Source organism: Meriones unguiculatus, chromosome 8, assembly GCF_030254825.1.
Source record: "Meriones unguiculatus strain TT.TT164.6M chromosome 8, Bangor_MerUng_6.1, whole genome shotgun sequence".
Taxonomy (NCBI): Eukaryota; Metazoa; Chordata; class Mammalia; order Rodentia; family Muridae; genus Meriones; species Meriones unguiculatus.
Window position 1 is genome coordinate 18,545,932 of NC_083356.1, and position 11,994 is coordinate 18,557,925.

Consider the following 11,994-nt stretch of genomic DNA (forward strand, 5'->3'; position numbering starts at 1 on the left):
AAGAGCGTAGCTCCCAGCACTCGGGAGGCAGAGGCAGGTAGATCTCTGATTTCGAGGCCAGCCTGTTCAACAGAGTGAATTCTGGGACAGCCACAGAGAAACCCTTCTCAAAGAGCCCCACACCCCTGAAAAAAAAAAAAAAAAAAAAAAAAAAAAGTGTGTCCCAAAGTCCTGGGTCAGACACAAGAAACAAGAAAAGCAATAATAACGAAGGCGGCCACCGTCTGTCCGGGCTCAGCACTTCCTCTTCTTGCCTTCCACATCCTTTTGAAACATTGATTTATTTTGTTGGGGAGGGGAATGTACATGTGGAGGTTCAGAGGGCACCCCTTGGGAGTCGCTTCTCTCCTTCACCACATAGACCCCATGTTCTATCCCAGAGCCACTAGACTATGCATCCTGCTACCCAAGAGCACCGTACTCAGGGACTTGCCCTTTTCTCTTTGGAGGCCTTAATCCAGAGGTGCTTCCCGCAGCAGCCCCTGGGTCCTCATAGTCCCACTGCCCTCTGCCCATGACCACTTATATCTATGGTCCAGCTGACACTGGATGGAACAGTGCTGGCCTCAGGTCGAGTTTTGGTCTTGAGCTGAGTTTGATTCCTTTGTTTAACAAATTCTGGTAGAATCTGGGGCTGGGGCACTGGCAAGCCATGTTCTATAAACTGAGGCAGAAGGATTGAGAGTTTCAGGCAAGCCTGGGCTACATAGGGAAACCAGGTCTGGGGTACACCTTGGTTGGCAGAGTGCTGTCATAGCATACCTTTTTAGTAGACCGGCCATCCGCCAATGGGGCTTGCCTAGCTAGCCAGGGATCCCTCTGCTCCTGCCTCCCCAACACAGGGGTTCAAGCCAGCACAGCCACACCCAGGTCTTTACATGGGTGCTGGAACTGAACTCAGCAATGGCTTTACCAGTTGAGCTGTCTCCCTAGTCTCATGGTTACACTTACATGAACCCTGAAACAAGGCAAAGGTCATCTATGGACAGGGGGAAGAAATGGAGATGGGAGCTGGGGGCACATGAGAGCGGCTGGATGACACAGATGAGGTCATTTGTCACACACACAGTCCTACATGTAGAGTCAAATGCTTACCATCTGCACGTGTTTGGGTAGGGAAATAAAAAACCAATGCTAAATAGAATCAGGTCCATGAAGGATGAGATCAGACTCAAAGATGAGCATCACCAAGGTCCACATTGACAGCTGTCAGGGAAACTCAGCTAGCTGAGCCCGTGGTGGTCTGGGCAAGGCCAGCTTGGTGACAGAAACGGTCCTGGCAGAACAGGTAATGCAGCTCGCTCAGCTCGGTGCTGTGCCTTCTTAACAGCAATTAGATAGAGACATGTGTCAGGCCAAGAGCCAGTGGCTGGGATGACCAAAATAACCTGTTTTGGCACTCCTGGCTTGTCAGGTGATGGAGAACAGGCCTCCACTCTGTCAGACAATTCCAGGAATCTGGGTCCTGAGATAGCTGGCCCCGCAGCACCGTGGAGGCCTTGAGCAGCAGGCTGTGGATGTCCCGGTTATCATTCAAGTCAGGTCTGGTGAGAGGCAGTGGACCCACAGGGTGCGGACAGGAAGAAGCCCCAGCCCTGTGAGATCTCCTCCCATCCAGAAATAACATCCGTTGACAGGCAGCTTATCGGCACAGGTTTTCTCACAAACAATTACAGCCCCAGAAATTCACCACGCACCTTCAGCAAGCATGGACAGTGGGGGCTGGCCACATGTCTGCTCTCGGGGTGCCCTGAGAAGGGCCTCTTCTGGCCCTCCTCTTCCCTCCTCTCTGGCTAGAAGGCAGGTCCTGTGGAAGTGTTTGCTTTCTTGCAACCACAAAGGGCCCGAAACAGAGACCTGTCTCACGATGGAGAGACTTTCATGTTATCCCTCTGTCACAGAGGAACACCAGGTCAGGCAGGTCACACACAAAGTTCCACGGGAGGCAGGAACCAGCTTGTCATCCCTGGCCCGTTGGGTCTTCCTGTTGCTGCCTCTCCTGCCTCAAAGGATGAAGAGGCCCAAAGGGGAGAAAAGCATTTCTGGACTTCTGCTCACACAGGAAATGATCCATTTTTCTTCAAAGCTCTGCAGTTGTTACTGCAGTAGCCTTAAGTGTGAAAGAAACGTGGAGAAGGCTTTATTATATATTCTGTGGTGTGTGCATACATGCAGGTGCATAGAAACCACCATGGGATTTCACATGTCCTGCTCAGTCACTGCTCAATGAAGGCCTCTCACTGAACCAGAGTCCTAGCTGGTGACCAGCAAACCTCAGAACTCCTTCTGTGTCCACTCACCATAGCACCAGGGCTCCAGGGCACAAGGAACTGTGTTCAACTCCCCGTGGGGATGTTGGGGTCTGAACTTGCAAGCACTCTTACCCATTTAGCCATCTCCCCTGTCCCAAGAAATGGAAATAAAAGCAGCCAGTGTGAGTTGACACAGGGTAGGCAAGATGGGACAGAACCATGGCCTGTTTTCTAAGGGGGTGTAGATGCCATGTTTATTTAGGGCAGCTAGGGATGATCTAAAACATTCGATGTTTGGGCTTTCTAACCTGGGTATCTTAGTTCCTCCTCTTTCCTTCTTTATTTTTTCTTTCTTTCTTTTTGTTGTTGTTTTGGTTTTTTTCAAGACTGAGTTTCTCTGTGTAGCCTTGGCTATCCCAAACTTGCTTTATAGATCAGGCTGGCCTTGAACTCGTGGAGATCTGCTTGCCTCTGCCTATCCAAGTGCTGGGATTACAGTTGAGGGCCAACACCTCTAGTTTTCTCATGTCTTTGATAAAATAATCTGACAAAAGTAACTTAAGGAACAAAAGTTGCCCACAGTTCGAAAGGGACAGAGTCAGCAGGGTTGGGCTCAAGGATGGGGACATGGCAGTAGGCAGGGAAGGCATGACAGCAAGAGCAACTGCACTCAAGAAGAAGACTGCAATGAAGACAGTTTTGCTGTCCAGTTGCCATTCTCCATTTATACAGCCCCGGATCCCGGCCTGGAAATGGCACCCGCTCCATTAATCTAGTGAAGATAACCCTCTCCAGGCATGTCCAGAGTCCCGTCTCCCGGCTGATTGTCAATTACGTAATATTGACATTTAGCGGTATCATACTAGCTATTTCAGGTAAGGACTTGGGAAGAAGTCATTCGGGCAAGAAGAGGAAGGTTAGAAATCCCAGCTGTGGGCACCAGGGTTGGAGAGACGATGTAGCAGGTAGAGCTGCTGCTCTCATAGAGGAGATGCTGGTGGCTCTCACCACCCGGCACCCAGCTACCTATACCTCTGAGGGGACGTGCATGCATGTACATGTATGTGCACACACACACACACAGAGGGGTGGGGTTTCTCTGTGTAGCCCTGGCTGTCCTGAAACTCACTCTGTAGACCAGGCTGGCCTCGAACTCAGAATGCTCCATCTGCCTCCGCCTTCTGAGTTCTGCAACTAAAGGCATGTACCACTGCATACACACACACACACACATATACACATTTTTTTTTTTTTTTTTTTTTAAGAAAGAAGAAGCTGCTCTGGTGCTTTGCCTGAGAAGGGAGCCACTGTCAAGCGGAGTCTCTCTGTCCTCAGGAAGGCCCGGGCCAAGCATGTGTGTGTAGAGTTTGGGTTCTGGGCAGAGAGTCCTAAGGAAGCTTGTGTTGGGACCCTGTACCGTCTGGTTTTACGTCAGCTTGACACAAGCTAAGAGTTATTTTGGAAGACTCCCATTGGATTGGCTTGTGGGTGACATGTGTGCATTTTCTTGATTCCGGACTGATGTAGAAGGGTCCAGTTCACGGTGAGCAGCGCCGCCCTTTGGGCTGCTGGTCCTGAGGGCTACGAGAAAGCAGGCTGAGCAGGCCTTGAGAAGCAAGCCAGTGAAGCACCCCTCCAATGCCTCTGCAACAGTTGCTGCCGCCAGGTTCGGCTTGAGTGCCTGTTCTGACTTCCCTGGGTAGTGGGCTCATACGCTGTAAGTCAAAGTCAGCCCTGTCCCCTGTTTTTAAAAAAATCACAGCAGAAGAAACCCTAACTAACACAGGCCCTGACAGGCTGGAGGCTGCCCACGTTGGCAGATAGATGCCAAGCACAGTTGCAAAGCCCTATGTGTCACTGCTCTTTCTCCTTCTCTGTATCACGCCTTAAGTCTCCTCAGTGTTTGACTCCCAGCTTCTAGATCCCTCCCTCACCGGAGCATTCTCAGAGCTCCCTGACCCTCTTCAGTGTGACTCTGGGGACACATGGGAGGCCTGTCACCTTTATCCCCAGGGAACTCCTGGTCTAGCGGAGTAATGGCAACTGTAAAGTCCAACAACCAGTATAGAGGCCAGATTCCTTTTTATTTCATGTTTAGATCATTGATGTGTGTGTGTGTGTGTGTGTGTGTGTGTGTGTGCGCGCGCGTGCATGGTGCCCCACAAAGGTCAGAAGAGGGTGTTGGCTCTCCTGGAACTGCAGTTACAGATGATTGGGAGCTGCTGTGTAGGAGCTTAAGAACTGACCCTGGGGCATCTGCAAGAGCAGTAAGTGGTTTTTTGCTTTTTATTTGTTTGTTTGTTTGGTTGATTTGTTTTTTTAACTCTCCCTCTTCTTGTGGGGCTGGAACAGAGTTCTGAAAGAAACAAAATGGAGATACAGCCTGCCAAGCAGAGGCCGCCTCAACTGGAACCCCTGGCCAAAGTCTCCCATAGGACCCTGGGGCTAATTATGTGGGGCTCAGAGAACGTGGGGAACCATGGGGTTGTTCTTCTGTGTTCCACAGGGCTGGGGTGTGGAGCCATGAGTGCCATGGGGAGGTCTAATGTGGAAGGCTCCATTCTCATCTCCCACTTACCTCCCAGGCCTCCTGGCTTGGTGTCTGTCCAGTTGCCTGGTCTCTAAGGGCCTGGGGTGCTGTCCGCAGGAAGGAAGTGTGAAAAGGACCGAGGTTGAAGGAAGGACAAGATTTGTCACAAGCCAGGGCCATGTACTGCACATAGCTTACAGCCGTAAAAGCCTGTCTGCTCCACAGCACACAAAGCCAGGTACACAACCCCCTCCTCAAGACAGCCCAGGACCCAAGATCCTGGAGGATGTGGTTCAGGAAAGAAGATCTGGGACTGAGACACTGTCTTCAGAGAGGGTCTCACTGCGTCCTGGGAGGGTCCCGGGGACTGGAGGAACTCTGATGGTCTCCCTGTGAACCCCTGATAGGAGGCCAGTCTTCCCTCAGTCCTTCACAGCCTTCTGTTGTAACGCTCTGGGTCACAGACGAACAACCCTGGGAGGACGGGGAAGAAGACTCGTGACAGGCTGGTTCCACACCACAGGCTGGGTGACATTTAGACTCCCTGCGCCTCTGTGGTCTGTGTTCCCCACTCAGCCTCACCGACCATCAACAGTCCACTTGCCCCCACAGCAAACATGGAGCCCCCTCCCTACTAAGCTTAACTTGGTACCTGCTTGCTCTCTGTGTTTTGCACAGTGGTCCACCCCCAGGCAATGTGGGGAAAAAAAGAAAAAAGAAAAGAAATAACAAGAGGCCTGGGCCTACTGTAGGCGAGGGGTGGAACAGGGCCTGGCTCTTGGGAGGAGCTGCTTCATCTCTCACACCTGGCTCCTGCTGTCTACCCCTAAGGCAGTGAGCCGGAGTGAGGGTGGGGAGGGGGCTAGAAGGTGAGGAGTGGGGCCAGGTTTCCCAGTCTGATAGAGAGGACATATGTTCTGGTCACTCCCCTTCCAACCCTTTGCCCCATCCTCACTCCATAGGGAACCTTAACCGTGAGCATTGCTCTTGCGTGAAGAGGTTACTCCTGGATTAATAACCAACGGAGCCTTTCTATGCCATTTGAGAAGAGGACCTTGTCGGGAGGCATTGTCTAGTCACAGGTTTCGCGGCAGCTCTCCAGGGTACAAATCCATCCCTTCTGTCATCCTCCCTTCCTCCTCACGGACTGAACACCTACTCAGCTTTACCGGATGAAGAGGAGGGGGCTGATCCCAGCGCGAGGGCACAAGGGGTGGAGCCCCTGGAGGAGCAGAAATGAAGAAGAAAGGGGAGAGGGGAGCGGAGGAGGGATTAGACAGCCCCCCCCCCCACCTCCACACACCGGGGAAGCAGCCCTCTCAGCTGCTGCTCCTGGAAGAGCGCCAGGCGAAGACCTGCCCACTGGCGCTTCAGCAGCGCTTCCGTGTAAGAAGCGTGCCCTTGGCCCCTCAGCCCTCGAGAACTCACCCCGTCTCTACAGGGTCTGTAAGCTGGGGTCTGCACTCGCGCCTTCCAGCCTCCACGGCTGTTCCCGGCCAGATCTGTGCCCAGGGACCGGTTCCCCACCTGCCGGCCTCCCCGGCGAGATGACAATAGCATTCTGAGCCTCTCTGGCTTGTCCGTGGGCAAGGTTCACTTCTGGACTCCAGCCTGTCCTGGGATAGCGCCTCGGCGGCGGTAGGTCTCACCCACGGGGCAAGGCTTATGAAATACCTTCCAGGAGGCAGGGAGCCGGGCGAGGCCTGGGAGTGTACCGCCAACACCGAAGCTGGAGCCCCGAGTCGGTTATAATAAATGGTTCCACTAGATGGTGCTAAAGGTAAATGGTTAAGTTAGGGGAAAGGCGCTGGGGTGGGGGTGGGGATTTAAGAGCGCAGGCAAATCACCAGCTCTCGCTGAAGGACAGAAAACTCTGTAGCAGGAATGGTCAGACTCCACAACTTCCTCTATTTTTTTCCCCCGAGACAGGGTTTCTGTGTTGTAGCCTTGGCTGTCCTGGTCTGGCCTTGTAGACCAGGCTGGCTTTGGACCCACAGAGATCCGTTTGTCTCTGACCCTCGCTTAGTCCTGAGATTACAGGCGTGGGCCGCCATGCCCAGCTATTCCGTTTTTTTGTTTGTTTGCTTGTTGTTGTTTTTCTAAAAGATGTATTTATTTTTATTTTATGCGTACGGGTGTTCTGTGTGATGGCCATGTAATGCCAAAAGGGGGTATTAGATGCTCTGAACCGAAGTTACAGGTGATTGTGAATTGCCATATACGCCCGAACCGAACTCCCATCCTTTGCAAGCGCAGTAACTCCTCTCAGCTGCTGAGCCATCTCTCACAGCCTTCTTATTGGTGAAAAAACAAACAAACAAACAAAACAAAAAACCTAGTAGAGATTGAATACAAAACGTGGGTCACACAGATTTACAGTGAGACACAAATGGACAACCCCACCACCACAGTTTCCCCAGAGATTAAGCCCAGAACCTTGAATGTATGTGCTAAACACGTGCTGTGTGATAACACTTTTGGGGTGATGCTACACCCAAGTCTGTTCACCCCATAGACCAAAGCATAGACACCACCAAAGACTAACTTTGTGAACCGTGGGTTTCATTAGGGTTGCTAACAGGACCAGAAATGACTCAAAGATAGCTGCGTCACCAAAGCCCTTCTTTACCACCGGGTTACAGCCCAGCCCAAGAATGACGTTCTTTCTATGGAAGCCTGCTGGTCGAATCTCACATGAGCTTTCCACAGTCTGAAGTCACCTGAGAAGAAAGAGCCTCCGTGGAGGAGCCCTCCAGCTTGGCCTGTGAGTTCCCCCCTGGAGGTCTGTGTGTGGTTCACCCATTCAAAAAGACCCAGCCTTTTCTGGGCAGCAGCGTTCCCTTGGCAGGGTCCTGACCCAGGTAAGACTGGAAACATTCAGATCAGAGTAGAAGCAGTTAAACAAAACGAAACAAAACACCACTGTTTCTCCACTGCTGACAGGGGATGTGACATGATTTGGCTTCTGCCTTTGTTTCCTGAATGATGGTTCGTGACTGGGAATTAACTGTAAGCTAAATAAACCCTTTCTTGCCCTAAGCAGCCTTTGGTCAGGGTATTATTTATCACAGTAGCAGAAGAATCTAGACCAGGAAGGAAGGGGGCGCATTCGGTCAACAGGCACTAAAATCGTTGTGTTCCCTTGTCAACAAACTGATGGCGAAACATGAGTCTGTGATCTGTGCAGAGCAGGTGACAGGCTTGCCTTGCCCAGTGTGTTGCTTGCACTCCTGTTTTTTTGTGTGCTTGGTTTTGTTTTTTTCTTTGATTTTGTTTTTAAGACAGGGGTTTTCTGTGTATCCCAGGCTGTCTTGGAACTTGCTCTGTACCCCAGACTGGCCTCAAACTGAGAGCTCCACCTGCCTCTGCCTCCCAAGTGCTGGGATGGTGGTGTGTGCCACCGCCATTGGGCTTGCACTCACTGCCCTTGCTCATTTCTTTTGCCTTCCTCAAAATTGCCAGCTTTCCTGGAAGCAGAGGTTCTCAACCTGTGACTGGTGATCCCTTTGGGGGTCGCATATCAGATCTGTATATTAACATTCATAACAGTAGAAAAATTACAGTTGTGAAGTAGCATTAAAATAATTTTATGGTGGGGAGCACCAGAACACGAGGACCTGTGTTAAAGGGTCACAGTGTCAGGAGGGTTGAGAACTACCCGCCTTAAAGTGTTATGAATGCTATTAACCCCCCTGCAGGTTTCTGCCTGAGCGTCAGACATTATTGGTTGCTCTCTTTGTAGACTGCCTCAGCAAACAACTTTCCACCTACCTGCCCTCCCACAGCCCCTTCTGCAAGTGGGAGGGGGTCGAATGGGGGGGGGAGAACATCCAAGGGCTTGCACAGAAGGGCTTGCACAGAAACCTCATTTTTTTTTTTCTTGAGTGTTTGTACTCATTTCTAATTGGGGATTTCCACAATCATCCAAGCATTTCTTGGTGTTTTTGTTTGTTGGGAACGTTGTCTGGTTTTCTAGTCGTGGCATAGACTTAAAGCAGATGGTCACTCGGGCGGAAAGCCAAATCCAAAAGCAGATCTGTTCCAGTCGAAGACTAGTTTCTTGCTTTAGACATCTGAACGGTGAGAAAGAGCTTCATTCCGAGTAACAATTCAGATCGTTTTTTTAAAATCAGATATATTTAGCCAGGCATGGTGCCACATGCCTTTAATCTCAGCACTTGGGAGGGAGAGGCAATTGCATCACTGTGATTTTTTTTTTTTCTATATGGGGAATTCCAGGCCAGCCAGAATGACATAGTGAGATTACCTTGTCACAAAAATGAATAAACACTTTAAAAATAAAAATAATTTTAATTAAGTTATTCATATAACACCTATTTGCTGTTTGTGGTTTTAAAAGTGAGAGCCTGAACCATCTCTCCTGTTCTTGTTTGTGGCTTTGGAGAGAGGGTCTTAGGTAGCCCAGGCTAACCTCAAGCTCAATAAATAGCTAAGGATGACCTGGAACTTTTGTTTTGTTTTTGTCTAGACAGGGTTCCTCTGTGTAGACCAGGCTGTCCTGGAAGTCACAGAGGTATGTCTGCTGGGATTAAATGTGTGTACCAGCACTGCATGGCTTGACCTTGAACTTCTAAGCCACCATACTCTACCTCTCAGATGCTGGGATTATTAACACTGAACTGAATCTGGAGGAGCATCATTCATACTAGGTGAATACTCTCCCCACTGAACTACCCCACCTTCAGCTTCTGATTCATTTACTCATTCATTCATTCCGCCAGTCACTCAGTAAGGGTTGCTCGGGCCAGTGCATGTGAGCCATTGTGCCCACATGTGGCACAATGTTATTATCATCATCGTTACTGGGCTCTTACGTAACCACCTCGGGTCTCACACATTGTCGTAGTCACTGTACTATTGATGGAAAGAGACACCATGACCAAGGCAACTCTAATAAAAGAAAGCATTTCCTTGGGGGCTTGCTTAGAGTTTCAGAGATTAGTCCATTATCATGGCAGGGAGCATGGCGGTATGCAGGCAGGCGTGGTGCTGGAGAAGGAGCTGAGAGTTCTACATCCTGATCTGCAAGCAGAAAGTGAGCCTGGGCCTGGCCTGGGCTTTTGAAGCCTCAAAGCCCCAGGGACATACTTCCTCCAATAAGGGCGCACCATGCAGTCCTTCGTATTCTTCCTAATGGTACAGCTCCCTGTGGACTAAACATTCACAGGTCTGAGCCTATGGGAGCCATTGTTATTCAGACCACCACACATATCCTAGACACCTATTATACTATTTTATGAGGAAGATGTGAGGGAAAGATAGAGGGAAGGAATGAGAACAAGACCCACAGAGAGAAAAATTAGATTTTGGTTCCAATAGTAGATCAGGTTTGAGGGTTTGTTTTTTTTTGCTATCTAAAGATTTGTTGTTCTTTAACGTGTACAGGCATTTTGCTTATGTAAGTCTGTGAACCACATATGTGCCTCAATCATGGAAACCAGAGAAAGTGTCAGATCCCCTGGACCTGGAGTTACAGGCAGTTGTGAGTGGAGCAGCTAGTGCTCTTGACCTTGGGCCACCTTCCCACTCCTCTGCCTGCTGAAAAAAAAAGAATATATATTGTATGTGTGTGTTTGTGTGTGTGTGTGTGTGCACTCAGGCACGTGGACATGTCAGTTTGTATGAAGGTCAGAGGGCAAATTTCAGGAGTCAGTTCTTCTTCCTCCATCACGTGGAGCCTGGTGAACTCAGGTCATCAAGCTTGGCAGTAAGTCCCTTTACCCACTGAATCATCTTGCAAGCCCAGGTGTCTATTTTGTATTGTTTTTTTTCTTGCTGATTTTTGTGTGTATATATACGCTTTGATTTTGTTTTGAGACAGGTCTTACCATGCTGTCTAATCTGGCCTCAAACTTCTTGATACTCCTCACCCCACCCTGGCCCCGGACAGGGTTTCTCTGTGTAGCCTTGGCTGTCCTGGACCTGCTTTGTAGACCAGGCTGGCCTCAAACTCAGAGATCCTCCTGCCTCTGCCTCCCCAGGTGCTAGGATTATAGGCATGCCCCACTGTGCCAGGTTATAATACAAGTTATTTAAAAATAAAACAACCCAACAGCGAGGGAGGAGCAGAATCTATATCTATCGGCTCTGAGAACCAGGTGGTTTTAAACAGGTCACTTTACCTCTCTGGGCCTCAGTTTTCTTGTCATTAAATAGGGAATAACAGCTTTTACATAGACGCGTTGTTGGGGCTGAGGCCAGTAATTGAGTCAGGAGGATTGCTTGAGTCAATTGCTTGGACTAAAGTGTTTTGTTTGTTTGTTTGTTTGTTTGAGATAGGGTTAAGGTTTCTCTGTGTAAGAGTCCTGGCTGTCCTGGAACTCTCTTTGTGAACAGACTGGCCTCGACCTCACAGAGCTCCACCTGCCTCTGTCTCCTGAGTGCTGGGATCACAGGGGCGCCTCATCCCACCTGGCTAAAATGTCTTATTCTATTCAAGCATCTTCACTAAGGTCGGTATCAGCTGCACAATGGAGGTAAACTGGCCCAGGTGGGAAATGAAGGACGTGGGGAAGATCATAGAAAAGAAAAATAAATAAATAAGCCCATAGTTGGTTGAAAGCCTGCCTGTGACATGAGCACTGGAGAGGCTGAGGCAGGAGGATGGGGTGTCCCAGGCTGGCCTAAGCTATACCACGAGACCTTATCCAACTAGAAAGGGTAGTGTCCTTGGCATGGCACATGGGAGTTGCTCATAGCTGTTGGGTTCATCACTCCCCTGCCCAGCCCCTTCACCTCCGGATGCCAGGTTCAGTCTGCTATCCTGCATCCTGTCTTTACGTTTTTAAATTTAATTTTCATTGTATTTATTTCATGTGTGTGCGTGTTTAGGCTACAGTTATTTCAGTACACCACAGGCATAGTTAACAGAAGGGTGTGAGTCGCAATGTGGGTGCTGGGAATCGAACTGGGGTCCTTTGGAAGAGCACTCTCTCTCCAGCCCAATTTTACTTTTTAATCATATGTGTGTGCGCATGCATGTGTGTGTCACATGTGTACAGATGCACATGAACGCCAATTTCGGGTCTCAGGGAGTCAGAGTGGTTTATTACATACAGGTAGTTGTGTGCAGCCTGACACGGGTGCTAGGAACTGAACTCAGGTCCACAGCATGCTCTTAACCTCTGAACCATTTCTCCAGACGCATTATTATTATTATTATTATTATTATTATTATTATTATTATTTTAT

At 49.6% G+C, this 11,994-nt stretch overlaps 1 long non-coding RNA gene across 3 annotated transcripts; it reads right to left on the bottom strand.

Annotated features, from left to right (window-relative positions):
* Window positions 1-4,524: 4,524 nt before the first annotated feature.
* On the bottom strand, window positions 4,525-6,518 carry LOC132655781 (uncharacterized). 3 transcript variants are annotated; one of them, XR_009593622.1, is made up of 3 exons: window positions 6,211-6,518; window positions 4,831-5,256; window positions 4,525-4,608 (listed from the first exon to the last, which is right to left on the bottom strand). It is a non-coding gene; the product is annotated as an uncharacterized LOC132655781 (long non-coding RNA). The 3 variants fall into 3 exon arrangements; XR_009593623.1 differs by adding an exon at window positions 5,837-6,004 and having other exon boundaries at window positions 4,525-5,256; XR_009593621.1 differs by having other exon boundaries at window positions 4,525-5,256.
* Window positions 6,519-11,994: the final 5,476 nt, after the last annotated feature.